The following is a 19311-nucleotide window of genomic DNA, read 5'->3' as shown; positions in this document are numbered from 1 at the left end:
CAACTCTCCTATTTGGCCTGTGCAGAAAACAGATGGGTCTTGGAGGATGACAGTGGATTATCGTAAGCTTAACCAGGTGGTGACTCCAATTGCAGCTGCTGTTCCAGATGTGGTGTCATTGCTTGAGCAAATCAACACATCCCCTGGTACCTGGTATGTGGCTATTGAGCTGGCAAATGCTTTTTTCTCAATAGCTATTAGTAAGGACCACCAGAAACAGTTTGCATTCTGCTGGCAAGGCCAGCAGTTTACATTCACTGTGCTACCTCAGGGGTATATGAACTCTCCAGCCTTATGTCATAATATTGTCCACAGGGATCTTGATCGTCTCTCCCACAAGACATCACACTGGTCCATCATATGGATGATATCATGTTGATTGGACCTAGTGAGCAAGAAGTAGCAACTACTGTAGATTTGTTGGTAAGGTATTATGTGGCAGAGGATGGGAGATAAATCCAACAAAAATACATGGGCCTTCCACCTCAGTAAAATTTCTAGGTGCCCAGTGGTATGGGGCATGTCAAGATATCCTTTCTAAGGTGAAGGATAAGCTGTTACATCTGGCCTGTCCTGCGACCAAAAAAGAGGCACAACGCTTAGTTGGACTCTTTGGATTTTGGAGACAACATATTCCTCATTTGGGTGTGCTACTCTGGCCCATTTACTGAGTGACCAGAAAAGCTTCTAGTTTTGAGTGGGGACCAGAACAAGATGAGGCTCTGCGACAGGTCCAGGGTGCTGTGCAAGTGCTCTGCTCCTTGGACCATATGATCCAGCTGATCCAATGGTGCTGGAAGTGTCAGTGGCAAATAGGGATGCTGTTGGAAGCCTTTGGCAGGCTCCTATAGAAGAATCACAACGCAGGCCCTTAGGATTTTGGAATAAAGCTTTACCATCCTCTGCAGATAACTACTCTCCATTTGCAAAACAGCTGTTGGCTTGCTACTGGGCCTTAGTAGAGACAGAACGCTTAACCATGGGCCACCAAGTTACCATGAGATCTGAGTTACCGAGCTGGGTGTTGTCCGACCCACCAAGCCATAAAGTTGGGCATGCACAGCAGCACTCCATCATAAAATGGAAAAGGTATATACAAGAGACAGCTTGAGCAGGTCCTGAAGGCACAAGTAAGTTACATGAGGAAGTGTCCCAAATGTCCCTGGCCCCCACTCCTGCCACTTTACCTTCTCTTTCCCAGCCCACAGCTATGGCATCTTGGGGAGTTCCTCACAGTCAGTTGACTGACGAAGAGAAAACTCGGGCCTGGTTTGCAGATGGTTCTGCATGGTATGCAGGCACCACCCGAAAGTGGACAGCTGCAGCACTGCAGCCCTTTTCTGGGATGTCCCTGAAGGACAGTGGTGAGGGAAAATCCTCCCAGTGGGCAGAACTTCAAGCACTGCACCTGGTTGTTCACTTTACTTGGAAGGAGAACTGGCCAGAGGTGTGTTTGTGTACTGATTCATGAGCTGTTGCTAATGGTTTGGCTGGATTGTCAGGGACATGGAAGGAACATGATTGGAAAATTGGTGACAAAGAAATCTGGGGAAGGGGTATGTGGATAGACCTTTCTGAGTGGACAAACAACATGAAGATCTTTGTGTCCCATGTGAATGCTCACCAGAGAGTGACTTCGGCGGAAGAAGATTTTAATAACCAAGTGGATAAAATGACTTGTTTGGGGGATAACATTCAGCCTCGTTCCCCAGCCACTCCTGTCATTGCCCAATGGGCTCACGAACAAAGAGGTCATGGTGATAGGGATGGAGGTTATGCATGGGCTCAACAACATGAACTTCCACTCACCAAGGCTTACCTGGCCACAGCCACTGCTGAGTGCCCAATCTGCCAGCAGCAGAGACCCACACTCAGTCCCAGATATGGCACCATTCCCTGAGGTGATCAGCCTGCTACCTGGTGGGAGGTTGATTACATTGGACCACTTCCATCATGGAAGGGGCAGTGATTTGTTCTTACTGGAATAGACACATACTCTAGGTATGGGTTTGCCTTCTCTGCATGAAATGCTTCTGCCAAAATTACCATCCATGGACTTACAGGATGCCTTATCCACTGTCATGGTATTCCACACAGCATTGCTTCTGACCAAGGAACCTACTTCACAGCAAATGAAGTGAGGGAATGGGCACATGCTCATGGAATTCTCTCTTCTTACCATGTTCCCCATCATCCAGAGACAGCTGGGTTTATAGAATAGCGGAATGGCCTGTTGAAGACTCAATTACGGCGTCAACTAGGTGGCAATACCTTGCAGGGTTGGGGCAGTGTTCTCCAGGAGGCTGTGTATGGTCTGAATCAGCATCTACTCTATGGTGCTATTTCTCTCATAGCCAGGATTCATGGGTTCAGGAATCAAGGGTAGCTAGGATTCATGGGTCCAGGAATCAAGGGGTAGAAACAGGAGTGGCACCACTCACTATCTCTCCTAGTGATCCACTAGGAAAATTTTTGCTTCCTGTCCCTTCAGCCTTAAGCTCTGCTTGTCTATGTCTTTGTTCCAAAAGGAAGAGTGCTTCCACCAGGAAACACAACAATAATCCCATTGAATTGGAAGTTAAGACTGCCACCTGGCCACTTTGGGCTTCTTATGACTCTGAATCAACAGGCAAGGAAGGGGATTACTGTACTGGCTGGGGTGATTGATCCTGACTATCAAGAGGAAATAGCAGTGCATCTACACAATGGAGATAAAGATGAGTTTTCCTGGAATACAGGAGATCCCCTAGGATGTCTCTAAGTACTACCATGCCCTGTGATTAAAGTCAATGGAAAACTGCAACAACCCAATCCAGGCAGGACTACCAATGGCCAAGAAACTTCAGGAATGAAGGTTTGGGTCACCCCACCAGGCAAAGAACCACGGCCAGCTGAAGTGCTTGCTGAGGGTAAAGGGAACATGGAATGGGTAGTGGAAGAAGGTAGTGATAAATATGAACTATGACCATGTGACCAGTTACAGAAACGGGGACTATGATTGCATGAATATTTCCTCCTTGTTATGAGTATGTTTGTATTTGTCTGTAAAGCAAATATCACTGCTTTCTTCTCTTTCTTATCCCCTTATCATATGACATAAGCTGTATTGTTCATTTTGCAGTAGTTAAGTTAAAGGAAATCCATTTTAGGAGTTAATGTCGCCCAGGAACTATTCTGGAGAGATATAGTGTATTTTCGGTTGTACGCTGGAAGTGAAGTATTGTTATGCGAAATATGTGTCTATTATTGTTCTCTACTTGGAGACGAAGTATGGTTTAAGGTGATGTGTATAACTGCCAAGCTGACAAGGGGTGAACTATGATGATCAGGTTCATGTGTCAACTTGGCCAGGTGCTGGTACCAAGGTGTCTGGTCAAGTAAACACTGGCCTAACCATTACTGCAAGGACATTTGTGGCTGCTTAATAAACCAGAAGGCTGGTTTATGAAATCATCAGTCAATTGGCTGCAGCTGTAACTGATTATGTCAACAAAGGGTGTGTCTTCCACAATGAGAGAATGGAATCAGCTGGATTTAATCCAGTCAGTTGAAGACTTTTAAGTGAGACCGATAGAGGACCTTCACTTCTTCTTCAGCTGACCAGTGAAGCATTTCCTGAGGAGTTCATCGAGCACGTTCATTGAAGTTGCCAGTTCACTGCCTGAAGAGTTCATCGAACATCTTCATTGGAGTTGCCAGTTTGCTGCCTGCCCTATGAATTTGGACTCGTGCATACCCATGGTTGCATGAGACACTTCTATAAATATTTTATTTATAGATATCTCTTGTTGATTCTTTCTCTAGAGAACCCTAACTAATACATAGAGTATGAGAGTTTAAACTATTTTAAATCTGTTTATTTCTTATCCATAGTTTAAATTTCTAACCTCTTTTAAATTGGAAACAAATGTAAAGTCATGATACATACGTGACGAAGCAAGGAATAGAACCTTATCACCAGGGCATTATCTATAACTGATTTACAAAGTGTGGTCTATACATCACTTTTATTTTCCTACACATCACTTTTAAATGTCTTCCAGATAACATCCTGTTAAACGTTGTGGCAATGCCTGTAATTTTGTTCTTGGCGTGAGCTAATAATTTATTTAAGCTACTCTCCACTGATTTTTGTAACAGCTTTATTGAGTTGGTTTTATCCCTTAAAATTTCACTGTTTTAAGTGCACAGTTTGATGAATTCTGTTTAATTTATGCAGTTGAGGAACCCTCACCACAATCTAGTTTTAGAACACTTCCATCATTCCAAAACCTTTCATGCCTGTTTGTTGCCAACCCTTGTTCCCACCCCCAGAAAACCACTTTCTGTCTCTGTAGTTTTGCCTTTTCCAGAAATACCATGTAAATGCAATCAAGGAATATGTAACTTTTTGTGTCTGGCTTATTTCACTTAGCATAATGTTTTTGCATGTACGTTTGGGAATGTGAGACAATTTTTCTATACCAGCGCTATGTGCATAACCAGTGAAGGAAGAATCATGTTTTCATAGTTTGTTTCTTTTTATGCTGAGTAGTATCTTATGGTATGAATATGTTATATTTTGTTTATCCATTTACCAGTTGTTTGGGATTTAGATTGTTTCCAGTTTGCTATGTTGTTATTAACATTTGTGTATAAGTCTTTGTGTGGGCATATGTTTTCCTTTCTCTTGGGTAAATACCTAGGAGTAGAATTGCTGGATTGTATACTAAGTATTTGTTTAACTTTGAAAGAAACTGCCAAACCTTTTTCAAAAGTGGTTGTACTATTTACATTCCCTCTAGCAATGTATGAGGCTTCCAGTTTCTCCGCATCCTTGCCAACATTCAGAATTTCAGTCTTTTTTAGACAGTTCTAGTGGCTGTATAGTGACATCACACTGTGGTTTTAATTTGCACTTCCATAATGAGTAGTGGTGTTAAGCACCTTTTCATGTCCTTATTTGTCATTTTGTATCTTTGATGAAGGATCCATTCGAATATATTGCCCATTTTTAAATTGAGTTGTTCGTGTGTGTGTTCTTACTATTGAGTTGTGAAAGTTCTTTATGTATTCCGGTATTAATAATTTTCACACAGAAGGTAAGATCAGGACTTTCATAGAGATATAAAATTTTTTTCAAGCACATTGAAGCTTTTATTTAAAAACTCATTAAGGAGGAAATTGGTAAAGTGTTAGAACAAGTTCAAAGGAGAATACAAAGGTCAGACACATTTATTGATCTAATCAGTAATATTGAAATAAACATTCAAATGGAGACCAAACTAGTTTTGTTTACAAGGGCAGAGGGTTGTCCCTCCACCAGCAATAATTCATTTGCATGTTTATAAACAATAATATTTTGTGTTACTATGAATTACCTACAACTTACAGAGTTGTGAAATTATTTGCATAGAATTAGAATCAGATAACCTGGAAGGATGTGCTGGAGATCAGAGGTTGGCAAATTCTGGCCTGTGGGCCAAATCTGACCTGCTGCCTGAGACTTATTGAAACACAGCCATGTTCATTCTGCTACGTGTTGTCTGTGGCTGCTTTTGTGCTTTAGGGACAGAGTTGAGTAGTTGAAATAGAGACCATATGGTGTTCCAGAAAGCCTCAGATATTTACTAAATGGCCCTTTACAGAAAATGTTTGTAGACCCCTGCTATTATCTGGATACAAATCCTTTATCAGACAGATGATTTAAAAATATTTTCTTACAAAAAAATATTTTCTTCCAGTGTGTGGTTTGTCTTTTCATTTTCTTGATGGTGTCTTTTGAAGAGAAAAGTTTTTAATTTTGATGAAGTCCATTTTAAAACGTTTTTCCTCCATGAATTGTACTGTTGGTTTCATATCTAAGACTGTTTGCCAATCCCAAGGTCACAAATATTTTCTTCTCTAAGTTTTAAAGTTTTATCTCTCACATTTATGTCTGTTGGCCATTTCAAGTTAATTATTGTGTATAATTTGAGGTAAGGGTTGAGGTATTTTTACATGTGGATATTCAGTTATTCCAGCACAATTTGTTGAAAAGACTATCCTTTCCTAATTGAATTTACCTTGGTACCTTTGTCGATAATCAGTTGATCCTAAACATATGGATTTATTTCTGGGGATTCTATTGTGATTTGTTAATCTTTATGTCTGTCTTTATATCAGTAGCACACTTGGTATTGACTCGATGACTGTACCTTTATGAAATGAGGTGGTACAAGTCCTCCAACTTCATTCTTCTTTTTCAAGTATTTTTGGCCACAATGATTTTTTGCAACAAAAGGAAACTCATTTTTCCTCTTTTCCTGGTACTCCATTTGTATATATGTTTGTATGTGTGCGTGTACGTATACACACACACATATATGTGTAGCAATAAGAATATAGGGATGAGAGTCTGAAGGACCTTTTATTAAAACAATCGATGGGGATCATTACACTATTCAGTGTTATTTCTAATCACTCAGTCTTTTTTTTGCTTTTATTTTTCTTTATGTAACTGATGACTTTAGGCTTGCTTCTCCAGTTTTGTCATGCCTCCCACAATAAAGTGTCTCCTGCCAACAATACAGGGACAGTGAAGGACCAGACAAAGGGACAAGATGACATGGCCTGCAAGGTGACTCCGGTAGGATGGATAGTGGGGGATGTAGGACACACTTGAGACTGATGGGCACCGTTTCTGCTTGGCCCACCCCGTTCCCATGGATCCTTTTTCTGTTCTTGATGGTAGGAGGTGAACAAAACAAGCCAAGTGCTCTGGGCTTTGGCACACACCAGATCACCTATATGTGTGTTGATGTCCTATAGCTATCAGGGACACATATTAAAGGAGATTAGATAGATGCATACCAAACAATTATTTTCTATATTCTTGAAAGATGGGAAGTAAATATTGTTAACATCTCTTTTTGAGTCATGGTTGGTAAGCCTGACAGCCTCAAATTTTGTTATTTAATTTTTCTATAATCTCTAAATCCTGTGGCATTTAAATGCACAAATCATCCATATAAAAATAGACTTGGCAATAAATTTTTTATTCTCTTTTAGAACTAAAATAAAAGAAACACTACTTTAAAATTTATCAGTATTAAACAAAATGCTTAGAGAAAAATATCATTTGGATATTGGTAGAATAAAGTAAATTTCTCCCAAGACCTTCAGGAGTAAAGACTTTCAGCTTTTGATAAGGCATTAGATTATGTTTAAGAATACTCTAAGATGTTAATTAACAGCTACCATCTTTTCCTAAGCCCTTTGCTTTTCTAATTAGGGACAGGTAAAATATGGAAAAAGGAAAATTATGTATTTTTCCTTCTTTTTTTTTTGTCATTTATAATATTAATGTGCACTATAAACACAGTGACTTTGTTTTCTTCAAAGACTTCTTTGTGTTTCTCTAGTCAAGTCTCCTTGAATGCTCTACTTCGTTTTTCCAAACGGAGCTCTATGTAATATGTTAGTAAATCTTTGTAAAAATTGTGATGAATAACTTCCCATTTCTCCTTCACTGCTTAGTAAGAGACTGTAGTATTTTAATGCCAGTCATCGAGACATTAAGGCTGTTCAGAAGAAGACTTTTGTTAAACATTTGGATTTCTCCCCTTTGTTTTTGTTTAATTATTTCTTAGTATTGCTCCTTTGGCTAAATTACTTTGATACCTCTAATTAAAAATTAAAAATCTTTTAATGCTATTGCTTTTAAGGATACTTGCAGACTAATGATGCTGAGCCTTTTCTGTTGAGCTGTTGGCCTTGACACCATCCACTTCGGTTTCCTAATTTAGTAACAGAAATAAAACTATGCACGACTGGGCAGGTTTGGTATGCCGGCACCGAGCCAGGGAGCATGGGTTTCTTAAGGAAATGGACTGATGGGGATTTGAGGAAAACACAGATTATGTTACATGAGCTTTGCACTTTGCAAATCCCTAACTATTTAAAGGAACTCTGCTAACCCACTGCCACCTAAATAAAGTCAGTTTTGTTTTAAAAAATGTGCACACACAAAATGATGTATTGTTTCCTTTTCTAAAATTACCCTTCATACATGGGTTTTTAATTTCATACATTTTGTGAACTTTTTAAAAGCACTTCCTCTTTTAATAAATTAGTTTGTGCTTCCACTCAATGATCTTACTATACATTTGTAATAACCTTGTAATGCAGCAAAATATATAAAGGAATTAATCATATACATAGGTAAGGAACTGAAAGGAGGCTCTGGTACATGCAGACTGCCTGCCCTGGCTCGGGCACCCCCTTGGCTGGGCGACCTTGGATGCCTGTTCTCACACCCAGAGAGGGTCCTTAGCATTATGCCACATGCTCTTGTCCCCTTCACTCGGGGTGGGTTTGGAGTGGTCTCTTCCTTAAATATTTGAGCACACCTGCTTTCTGGTTCGCTGGCACGTTTCATACCCTTGGTCATCTTAAGGTCCCTGACCTTTGAATCTAGAGTAGAACCTTAAGCACTAAGGAATAGCCCCCTTCTTCTCTCCTTCAAACCATTGGATATTTCTTCTAACCTTTACCTTCCGTTGTCAGAAAAGAGGCAGCTCTTTACCCTGGTGATTTTTTTTTTTTTTAAGTTCAGTTTTATTGAAATACATTCACACACCATACAGTCATCCATGGTATACAATCCACTGTCCACAGTATGATAACATAGTTATGTGTTCATCACCACAATCTATCTCTGAACATTTTCCTTACATCAGAAAGAACCAGAACAAGAATAAAAAATAAAAGTGAAAAAAGAACATCCAGATCATCCCCCCATCCCACCCCATTTGTCCTTTAGTTTTTATCCCCATTTTTCTACTCATCCATACACTAGATAAAGGGGGTGTGATCCACAAGGTCTTCACAATCACACTGTCACCCCTTGTAATCTACATTATTATATAATTGTCTTCAGGCGTCCTGGTGATTTTTTAAAAAGCTGACTTTAAGCTTTGTGTAAACACTGGAGGGTGGTAATTCTGAAGTATATTTTCCTTGAGAGAAAGTGTGTGTGTGTGTGTTTTTCTCATCCCTTCTATGACTTTTGACACGGAATTCTAATACTTGGGATAATGTGAGTGGGGTATGGAGAAGGTTATAGTGTGTACCATATCACACTTAAACCCCAGTGGGACAATATATGGAACAAAATGGCTTTCCTGTATAGTTTGAGTGATTCACATTTCATTGATTTTAGGATCAATAAGATTTGTCATTCTATAAATGTCATCCCAAAGTATAAATATGAGAGAATATGAAGCATTATAAATTTCTTTACCAAAAGTGGCCAGCAGATTACTAATCTGTGAGAATACTCAGCTTTTAAAATGATCTGCTCCTTGACTTTTGTGAATATCTAAAGAAGGCAGAGGTCCAGGATTCCTTCTTCTTTACCCTCTCCCATCTCATTCTTCTGCCTCTCAATTTAGCTCTGTGCTCTTAGAATCCACAGCCTCATGGAGGCTTATGGTTCCTTTGCTTTCCTATGAGCCAGAGAAGTGCTCTGACAAGGTTTTGGCTCACTGAGGGATGGGCCTAGAGGACTCAAAGTGTCATCTGTGGTTAGTACGTAATTCTAAACATTAGGGGTGATATAATAAGTAAATATTTTTGCTTTGTCTTAGTAATTAGTAATTTAATAGAATTAGTAATTTTAGTTTTCAAATGCACTGCATTTGTTTTTGTTGTTCCTAAAAATAGTAATATTTTACCAGTTACTCCAGAAAGTGGTAAATTTAACCCCCACAGGTAATCAAAATTATTATTATTGGTAATACATTTATTAAGTATTTAAACTATGCCCAGCACCCTAAGTGCTTAACTTTATTTGCTCAATTTGTTGTCACATTACCGTATGGGACAGGTGTTACTGTTTTCCACATTTTTTTTAGATAAGGTGCGTCCACTTCACCACCCTGTCTGAGTTCTGGGATCTACAGAACAGAGATGAACGCCTTGGGTCAGTCCTTAAAATAACCATTAGATGGGTCGGAACAGACATAATTTGCAAATAAAGTGTGCTCTGCCCCGTCTGGAACCAGAAACCAGCACTGGGAACGCGGGCTGCTGTCTTACGGACTCACACTCGGCTGGGAGGGGATGGGCTAAGGGCTTCCCCATCAATTAAGACACTTTTTTCTTGATTAAGCATTCGCTTAGCTGCTGTAGCCCTTTGACTATTTCCAGAGTTCTGAGCAAGTTGGTTCTGGTGGCTTCTGCTTGTTTTGTAATGTTCCTCTGAGGAGATGGGACTGGGTAGCTCCTACTCTGCCATCTTGATGATGTCAGTCCTGTCAAATTCTTTCATGAAACCCCCTACCTAACGTGCTCCACCTGCTGCATGTGCATGGTATTCTGTCTCTTAGAATTCAGTTTTAACGCACATTGGCTCAACCGGTAAGCCTTTTGTAAAGTTTGTAGTTACTGTATTAATAGCATTTCTAAATTTAAGCTTGTGTAACAGTCATTTCACGCATACTTTTAGTCACTCCTAAAATATAATCTATTTTATATTTGTAGATTCTGTATTTGTGAATGTGCATGTCACTAAATTGTATTTGTAACCCCAAAATCAACTCTCGCAACACTCTTGTTATCATTCACCGACACGTGCAAAATGGCAAAAAATTTGAGTCCCCTGACATGCCTGTTCCCAGCTGAGGTCAAAGAAGGCAATGCTTTGCTCTTTTGTTGTAGCTCTCAGATTGTAAACAGGTGTCCTTTTCACATTATATTTAGTGCCATATTTTTTGCATTTTTGTGCTTTTTTGGTTTTGACCTCGATGTTTAAAATGGCCCCAAGCATAGTGCTAAAGTGCAAGATGGCTGTGATGTGCCTTATGGAGAAAATATGTGCATTAGATAAGTTTCATTTCGGCTTGAATTATAATGCTGTTAACTGTGAATTCAATGTTAATGAAGCAATATACATTAAAAAGGGTGCTGTAAACAGAAACACACATAAAACAGGGTTATGTATTGATTGCTTGGCACAAATTTTGTAACCAGAGGCTGGCAGGAACCTGATCCTGCATTTTCTCTGGGAGCAGTGGTTGAGTGTTCAGTATACTTCAGTGTTTGCAGTGACGTCATAGAACACAACTACTGCAAGTAACTAGAACCGACTGTACCACTTGTGTCTTTTAATGGAAATGAATGCAAAGGAATTATTAGTAATCATTTTAACAATAGTTGTACCCATATTTTCTTTGAAGCATTTCAAATCAGGATGGTCTTTTTTTCCGTCTGGTTTTAACTTACTATTGGTCTGTCTGGGACTTGTTTCGTGAGGAATTTCAGTGGTAGAAGTGACCTGCCTCAGAATGAAAGTCATATTTTTGTGGAAGGATTCGAAGAGTGTTGTGGATATGGCTTGTTCTGTATATCCAAAAGAAACTTTTAAATTACTACTACTGTTACGAGCTCATGAACCTTAACAGGCTGAATTACCTGTTTGCCTCCAGGGAAGAAAGTGGAAAGTTGCAGGGTGATGAGAGAGGCTTATGAAGACACGTTCCAGGCAAGGTGTAATTTCAGAACTCTTTGAACATTCGACAGAAGGACTGCAAGAATAAAATTAAAATATCTGCAAAATTGTATTGATAGGACCATGGTTGATATATGTCTGAACCTCAGGGAACTTTTTTTAAGCTGACAGCCTGAAGTTATAGTTAGCTGGGTTTCACAGATGTTACGTGTAGTCGATTATTACAATGACCATGATGATTAAAATAAAGCTCAGATTTAGAGTCGCAGCTTTATTTCCTTTTTGTTGAGCAGAGTTCATAATTGTTAAATGTAACTCCTTTTTTCTATCTACACACATGGATTAAAAAAAGGTTAGAACTACCGTTTAGAGTGTTGGGCCTTTCTTATGGAGTACATAGGGTTTAAAAACATGCCTTAAAATGTTTAGTAATATTTTCAAAACAAACTATGTACTCTTGGAAAAAAGTATACTGTGGGCAAATTAATGGGGAACTGTTGGTTAATTACAATTAAATGTGTTTCTTGACTGGATGACTGCTCTTTAATATGCTGATAATATGTATTATGATAAACAATATGGCATATTGTTTTTCCTTAACTTATTTGACCACGGGAGCACTGCTCAGAACTGGTGTTCTTGTGAACATAGTTGGAGTCCACACTGCTCTGGATGAGTGGTGTTCCATAAGCTCTGTAAAAACTATTATCGCAAATATTCAGTTTTGATAAAATTAATGTAAAAATTAAATATGGGCTTTTTGAGTTTTTTTTTTTTAAAGTTGTATTTTGGGCTGTTGTTTTGACTTAACTCCTAATGTTTACTAAACTGCCAGTTCAAATAATATGATGAATAGAGCAAAAAATAAATTAATTTGGAGACATGTTAGTGTTCTTGGAAATTTTGATTTACAACTGAGGCATTTCTGAAAGAAATACACCTTATTATAGGGTACAAGTCATCTGTTCACGTCAAACTGTTTGCTGTTCTTTATATGCTTATAAGCGTTATATTTCTTTTTGTTCCATTTTACTGTTACTTCCCATTACAGAAGGGCATTTGAAAGCTTTATTAATGCAATATACAACAAAAAACTTATGGAGCACAATAAAAGATTCTGAACTCTGGCGTATATTGACTGACTTGCAACAAAAGCAGTAGTTCTGCTTTATAGTATTTTCCCTTACGTTAGGGGAAAATACAGAAATCTGAAGAAATATTTTGGTCTCTGTTTTAATTAGAGACACCACAATTTTCCATAATACTTATATTTGATAGAATTTTTTTCATTTTATAGTGACAGCTCTTGTGAGACCCTCAGTAATATAGAGTTGCAGAGAAGCACTGTACACATACATGTATTAAATTTTTCTTCTATGATATTGTATTTCAGTGAACTAAACAAATATGTCATTAAGAAATCAGTCTTAGCATTTAATCACAGATTGTTATGTGATCAGTCTTAGGCAAAATAAATACAACTAATAAATAAAAACACACACAACATTACAGATGTGTTTCTTGCTCTAAGGAATTCTGAAGTGTGTGTTGAGGTACCAAAATGTAACTAAATTAATTTTGTATTATTCGTACCTTAATACATGGACATAGAAACAACATGTGAACTATAGGAAATTTAAAAATGAAAACATAACAATTTTGTCCCCCTTTACATTCCTACTATTCAGTATTTTTTTGTTTTAGTTCTGTTAAGTGGTAACCTCTATAATTCTAATTAATGACAGGCTCTACGTCTAGAGACTTGTGTTGCTTTTGTATTACGATTGATAACCAATACCTGCAAATTCCGAAATCTCTAATGAGAAAGTTCTCATGTTAATAATGATAATGTGAGTTTCTTATAAAGGTTATATATTTAAATTTAATGTGGAATGCTTTTAACTGATGTAGAATTCCTTTAAAACCACACAGTTCTTGTGTTGTGCATGGTGTATTTTTCCTGTGGTTTCTAAGTGTTCTCTTAGTGGAGGTCATTCTTTTATCGACCACTTTCTATTTTTCGGGGTAGTTACTTTTCTTATGGGGATTTCAAAGAATAAACTGGAATGAATCAACTTGTTTGAAATGTGTATGCACTAAAACTGTTGTCTTTAAAATTTCTTCCTGTTTTAATTTGGGTTCAGAGAGAGAAATGAAAGCAATCATCAATAATATTCTTTTCAGAGAGTAAAGTATGGGTTGCTTGTCATTCTCTGCCAAGTAATAACTGCATAATTTCTATTCTGGGCTACAATGCAGTGATATTTCTTGAGGCAGTGATTATAATAGTTTTATGCCAACAATGGGCACCCAGTGTGCTCATTCAAGTAAAAGCCTACAAACTCCATTGTGCTACCTCATAAAGAGGAAAAAAGCCTACCTAGAAGAAATCTGTGAAATAGACAATTACTAAAATAAGACATAAAAAGAAAAACTGAGTATGTGGTCTTGTAGAATGAGGAAATGAAAGAATTTTTCCAAGTGGAAATCCATGCATGCATTCACACAAAGCAATAATAAAAATGCTAAGTTTTAAAATAAATGCTTTTTAAAAATCAAAGACTGAATATATCTGAAAAAGAGGTATATGCTGAAAGTCTTATTTCTTTCTAGTGGTTATATTATAATTGCCTCTTAGCAAGAATACTAGAATACTTTTTCTGATCTTCTGCAGTTACTCTCAGTGACATTTCTCTAGGTACCCTAAATGCCAAATCGACTATTTGGTTGGACACTCAATTAACACCTCAAAGAATACTGAGTGAGGGTCTACTGTATAATTTAATTACATATAAAGCACCAGGTAAAATGTCTATATAATGTAATTTTATTTGGAGTAATGTCTTTAAAATTTTAAAATCTCTTTTGGAAATTAATTGGCAGGTTTGGCACCCAGATAGAAATATTTAAGCCAAATCAGTTTGTGTTATGTTTCTCAGATGCCATATGTTTAGCAGCATTTTATTTTAAGGCTCTCAAATAATATTTAATTATCTTTTATAAATATAATAGATATTTTTATTCTGCCAAGAGGACTTCTTAATTGCTGATTTGAGTTTTGTAACTTAGTAAGTTCTTCCTGAATATTGCTTCTATTTGACAAATGCACACTTAATAAATTGCCTTAATGCATTTTCCTGCATTAATTTTATTCTCGTTTGTGATTGTTATTAAACATAGTCTGCCACATATTCAAATTTGTGAATATATAGCATTGAGGAAAGTTGTGTCCATTGCTGGCAAACCCTAAGTAACACATTACCTAGGATATTAAAAGTGTTATTTATAAGTTCATGTTTAAAATTGTAAATCATTATTTAGAAACAATATAATTGGTGGATAGGTTTAAAGCTAGTCTCCTTTAAAATATAATATGTGCCTGCTGTCCTAGAGCTTATATTCTAGGATGGAACACAAGCAGGTAAGCAGATAGCCACAGTGGAATGTAGTAAATTGTGAAGATCGGAGAAGCATACTGGTGCTGCTTGGGCCTCACAAATAATTACCGCTCATTCTTACTGGACCATATTTAAACCAAATTCAGGCTATTTCTGGCCGATCAAATGAATCACTTAAGGCATGGATTTGGTTTTTCCAAACTGGACAGGTAGGGTACCTTAACTAAATTTGAAAATAATGCAGTAATTGAACAAATTTTTCAGGATTCCAAATTCATAAAGCCAAACGATTGTTAATTCCTGCAAATTAGTCAAATTTGAAGACACACTTTGAAGACACTGTGGTCTTTTAAGTTTAAATAATCTCCTATAGAGGTTCTAATAATTCCCAAAACAAGAAAGCATGGTTGTTGTAGGAATGCTCCTGAATTGTCATTGAGTGTATGTTATTCTGAGGATGCCAATCTTATTTAAAACTTAAAAAATTTTTTTTTTCTCTTTTGGACTTTTCTGAAGAGTTTGAGGCATATGCATTTCAATAAAATGGATGGGGGAGGGGGGCAAATCTTCATCCTTTCTCAAGCGGATTTGATTCCTAGAATCCCTGGAGTCATTCTGTATCAAGATCTTCAGGCAATTCCAGAACAGGAATTTAAAAAAATATGAATGAAAACGTATTACTGGGTTCACTTTGCTGGCAGATGACCTTGAGGGACGCTATTTATTTGCTTATATAACTTCTGATGTTTTCTGAAAATTGCTTTGTTATTTTGTCACTCTTTGTAAATTACATACCTTATATTTATTTCTCTAAAATTGTATCATCTGTAGCAAATCACACACAAGAATTTGAAGAAGCATACCAGTCTGCGTCTCTTTAGTGTGTGGATAGCTTGTCTTCCTCTTGTATATCTCGGTTATGGAATACTCCCATCACTTGTGTTCATAGAGAAAATTATAAGACACTTAAGGAAAATTTTTTAAATAGTCACAAAGTTGTGTAAACATTACAACTATCCAATTCCAGAACATTTTTATAGACCCCCAAAGAAACCTATTAGTGGTCATTTCCTGTTTCTCCCTTCCCATAACCCCTGGTAACCCCAGAAAACCATAATCTACTTTCTATGGGTTTGCTTATTTTGGACATTTTATATAAATTTAGTGATATAATATGTGGCCTTTTGTGTCTGATTACTTTCACTTAGCATAATGTGTTGTTTTTTTTTCTAATTAGAGAAGTTGTAGGTTTATAGAAAGATCATGCAAAAAAATAGAGTTCCCATATACCTGCCCCCATTTTTAATATTTTGCATTAGTGTGGTACCTTTGTTACAACTAATGAGAAAATACAATTGTTGTACTAGTAACTGTAGTCTGTAAGTTACTCTAGGGTTTACAGTGTTGTACAGTCCTATAGTTGTCTTGTTGTTGTTGTTAATTTTTACTCTAGCAATAAATATAGCACCTAAAATTTCTGCTGTTTAAAAAAATTTAATCCTGTGTAAAATATAGGAGTTCCCTATACCACGTTATTAACACCTTGCATTGATGTGGAACATTTGTTACAACTGATGACAGCACATTTTCATAATTTTACTATTAACTATAGTCCATAGTTTACTTAGGACTCACTGTGTAGTGTAGTTCCATGGATTTTTAAAAATTTATTCTATTACCATATATACAACCTAACATTTCCCTTTTTAACCATTTAAGATATATAATTCAGCAGTGTTAATTACATTCACAATGTTGTGTTACCATCATCGCTACACATTATGAAAATGTTTCCATCACCCCAAACAGAAACTCTACACCAATAAAGAATGAACTCTTCATTCTTAGCATAATGCTTTCAAGGTTCACCTGTGTTGTAATATGAAATTTTTTTTTTTTTGGGGTGTTTAGCTGTGATGAGGTTTTTTTTTTTTTTTTTTTTTTGAAATAAATTCAAAGTTACATGAATAGTTGCAAAAACAATACTAGCCCCATACACAGAATTCCATCATACCCTGACCCCCCCTCCCCAGATAGCTCAATCCACCAGCTTTAACATGCTGTCACATCGCTATTTCTTTCCCTCCCTCCCTCCCTATCATCCATCATATATTTCTCTGTCTTCTGAACATATGAGAGTTAGCTGCACACATCCTTGAACATACACTATAATTCACATATGTACTTCCCATGAACAAGAACATTCTTTTATGTAATTCCATTAAGCAAAGCTAAGAAGTATAAGAGATTCAACAATGACACAAAGCTTACATTCTATATTTCTTTTTCCTTATGTCTCAACTGTGTCCCTTCGAGCCACCTGTCCTCCACCCTCCAATCCCATCCAAGTTCATCCTTAGCATTCAATTGTTGTCTAGTTAGACTGTCTTTTTTTTTTTTTTTTCTTTTTTCAATTGTGGAAACATATATACAGCCTAAATCTTCCCATTCCACCCCCTCCCTAGCCTTACCATTAGTGGGATTAATCACATTTAGAATGATGTTATGCTCTTTCCCACCATCCATTACTAGAAATTTCCCTTCACCTCAAACAGCAACCCTACACTCCTTTCTTAACTCCGCATTGCCCCTTCCCCCATTTCTCTTAACCCAAACTCTACTTTTCATCTCTATGGTTATATTCTCTGATAATTTCTTTGTGTTTACTGTGGGGCTTAAAATTAACCTCTTAGATCCCTATCAATCTTGTTTTTCTTTGATACCACCTTCACTTCAATTGGGCACATAAACTATGTTCCTCTACTCCTTCATTCCCCCACCTTTATATAGTTGTCTAAAATTACGTATTTTACATTGAGTTCAAAACCACTGATTTGCCCTTAGAGTTTGTGTATTTTATATCATGTAAGAAGTAAATAGTGGAGTTATAGTTAAAAAATTATTGACTTCTATTTGTATTCCATTGTGGTTGGAGAATGTTCTTTGAGTATATTGAATTTTTTTTTTTTTTTTTTAATTTCTTGAGGCTTGTTTCATGTCCCAGCTTATGGTCCCTTCTGGAGAAAGATCTGTGATCACTAGAGAAAAGTGAGTGTCCTAGTGATTTGGGAGGTAAGGTACTATATATGTCTGTTAAAATTCTCTATATCTCTTTCTCCTTTCTTTGCCTCTCTGTTGGTAGGGCTTCCTTTAGAATCTGAAGTAGGACAGGTCTTTTATTGGCAAAGTCTCTCAGCATTTGTTTGTCTGTGAAAAATTTAAGCTCTCCCTCAAATTTGAAGGAGAGTTTTGCTGGATAAAGTATTCTTGGTTGGAAATTTTTCTCTCTCAGAATTTTAAATATGTCATGCCACTGCCTTCTTGCCTCCATAGTGGCCACTGAGTAGTCACTACTTAGTCTTATGTTGTTTCCTTTGTATGTGGTGAATTGCTTTTCTCTTGCTGCTTTCAGAACTTGCTCCTTCTCTTCAGTATTTGAGAGTCTGTCTGATCAGAATATGTTTTGGGGTGGGTTTGTTTGGATTTATTCTATTTGGAGTTCGCTGGGCATTTATGCTTTGTGTGTTTATATTGTGTAGAAGGTTTGGGAAGTTTTCCCCAACAATTTTTTTTGAATACTCTTTCTAGACCTTTACCCTTCTCTTCCCCTTCTGGGACACCAATGAGTCTTAAGTTTGGACGTTTTATTTTATCAATTGTATCCCTGAGATCCACTGTGATTTTTTCAATTTTTTTTCTCCATTCTTTCTTTTGTTCTTTCATTTTCTATTCTGTGGATTTCTAGGACATTGAGATGTTGTTCAGCTTCCTCTAGTCTTGTATTATGAATATCCAGAGTCTTTTTAATTTGGCCAACAGTTTCTTTTATTTCCATAAGATATTCTATTTTTTTATTTACTCTTGCAATGTCTTCTTTATGCTCTTCTAGGGTCTTCTTTATGGCACTTATATCCTGGGCCATGGTCCTCTTGATGTCCTTTAAATCCTTTGCCATGTTTTCGTTCTTTGATTGTAGTTCTTTAATTAATTTTGCGAGGTACAACGTTTCTTTGAAATCTTGGTTTGTGTGTTTGGAGCTGGATTCTCCATATTGTCTGGTTTTATCATATGCATTAAGATTTTCTGTTGTTTTGGGGCTCTTGGCATTTGTTTTGTTTGATAGGGTTCTTTCAAGTTGTATCAAAAAAAAAGGATATCAATCTAATTTTTCAGAGACACAGTTTGGTGACGTACACTTTCTCTTACTAACCAGCAGATGGCATCTGTGAGTCTTTAATTTGTTAGAATTGCAGCTTGGTGATATACACTTTCTATAAGTAACCAGCAGATGGTGTCCGTGAGTCACTTGTTCCCCTCAAGGTAATATGAATTTGATACTTCATTCCTTTTGATGGCTTAATGATGTTCCATTGTATGGATACACCACACTGTTTATCTGTTCATCAGTTGATGGATATTTGTGTTATTTCCACTTTTTGACTT

At 37.0% G+C, this 19311-nt stretch overlaps 1 protein-coding gene across 5 annotated transcripts in view; it reads left to right on the top strand.

The window, feature by feature from the left end:
• The window catches only part of LRRC28 (leucine rich repeat containing 28), a 190259-nt gene that overhangs the window by 54382 nt on the left and 116566 nt on the right, over nucleotides 1–19311 (top strand). The window lies entirely within an intron of this gene.

Source organism: Choloepus didactylus, chromosome 4, assembly GCF_015220235.1.
Source record: "Choloepus didactylus isolate mChoDid1 chromosome 4, mChoDid1.pri, whole genome shotgun sequence".
In the NCBI taxonomy this organism is placed as follows: domain Eukaryota; kingdom Metazoa; phylum Chordata; class Mammalia; order Pilosa; family Megalonychidae; genus Choloepus; species Choloepus didactylus.
This window is presented reverse-complemented; position numbering and strand designations above follow the sequence as displayed.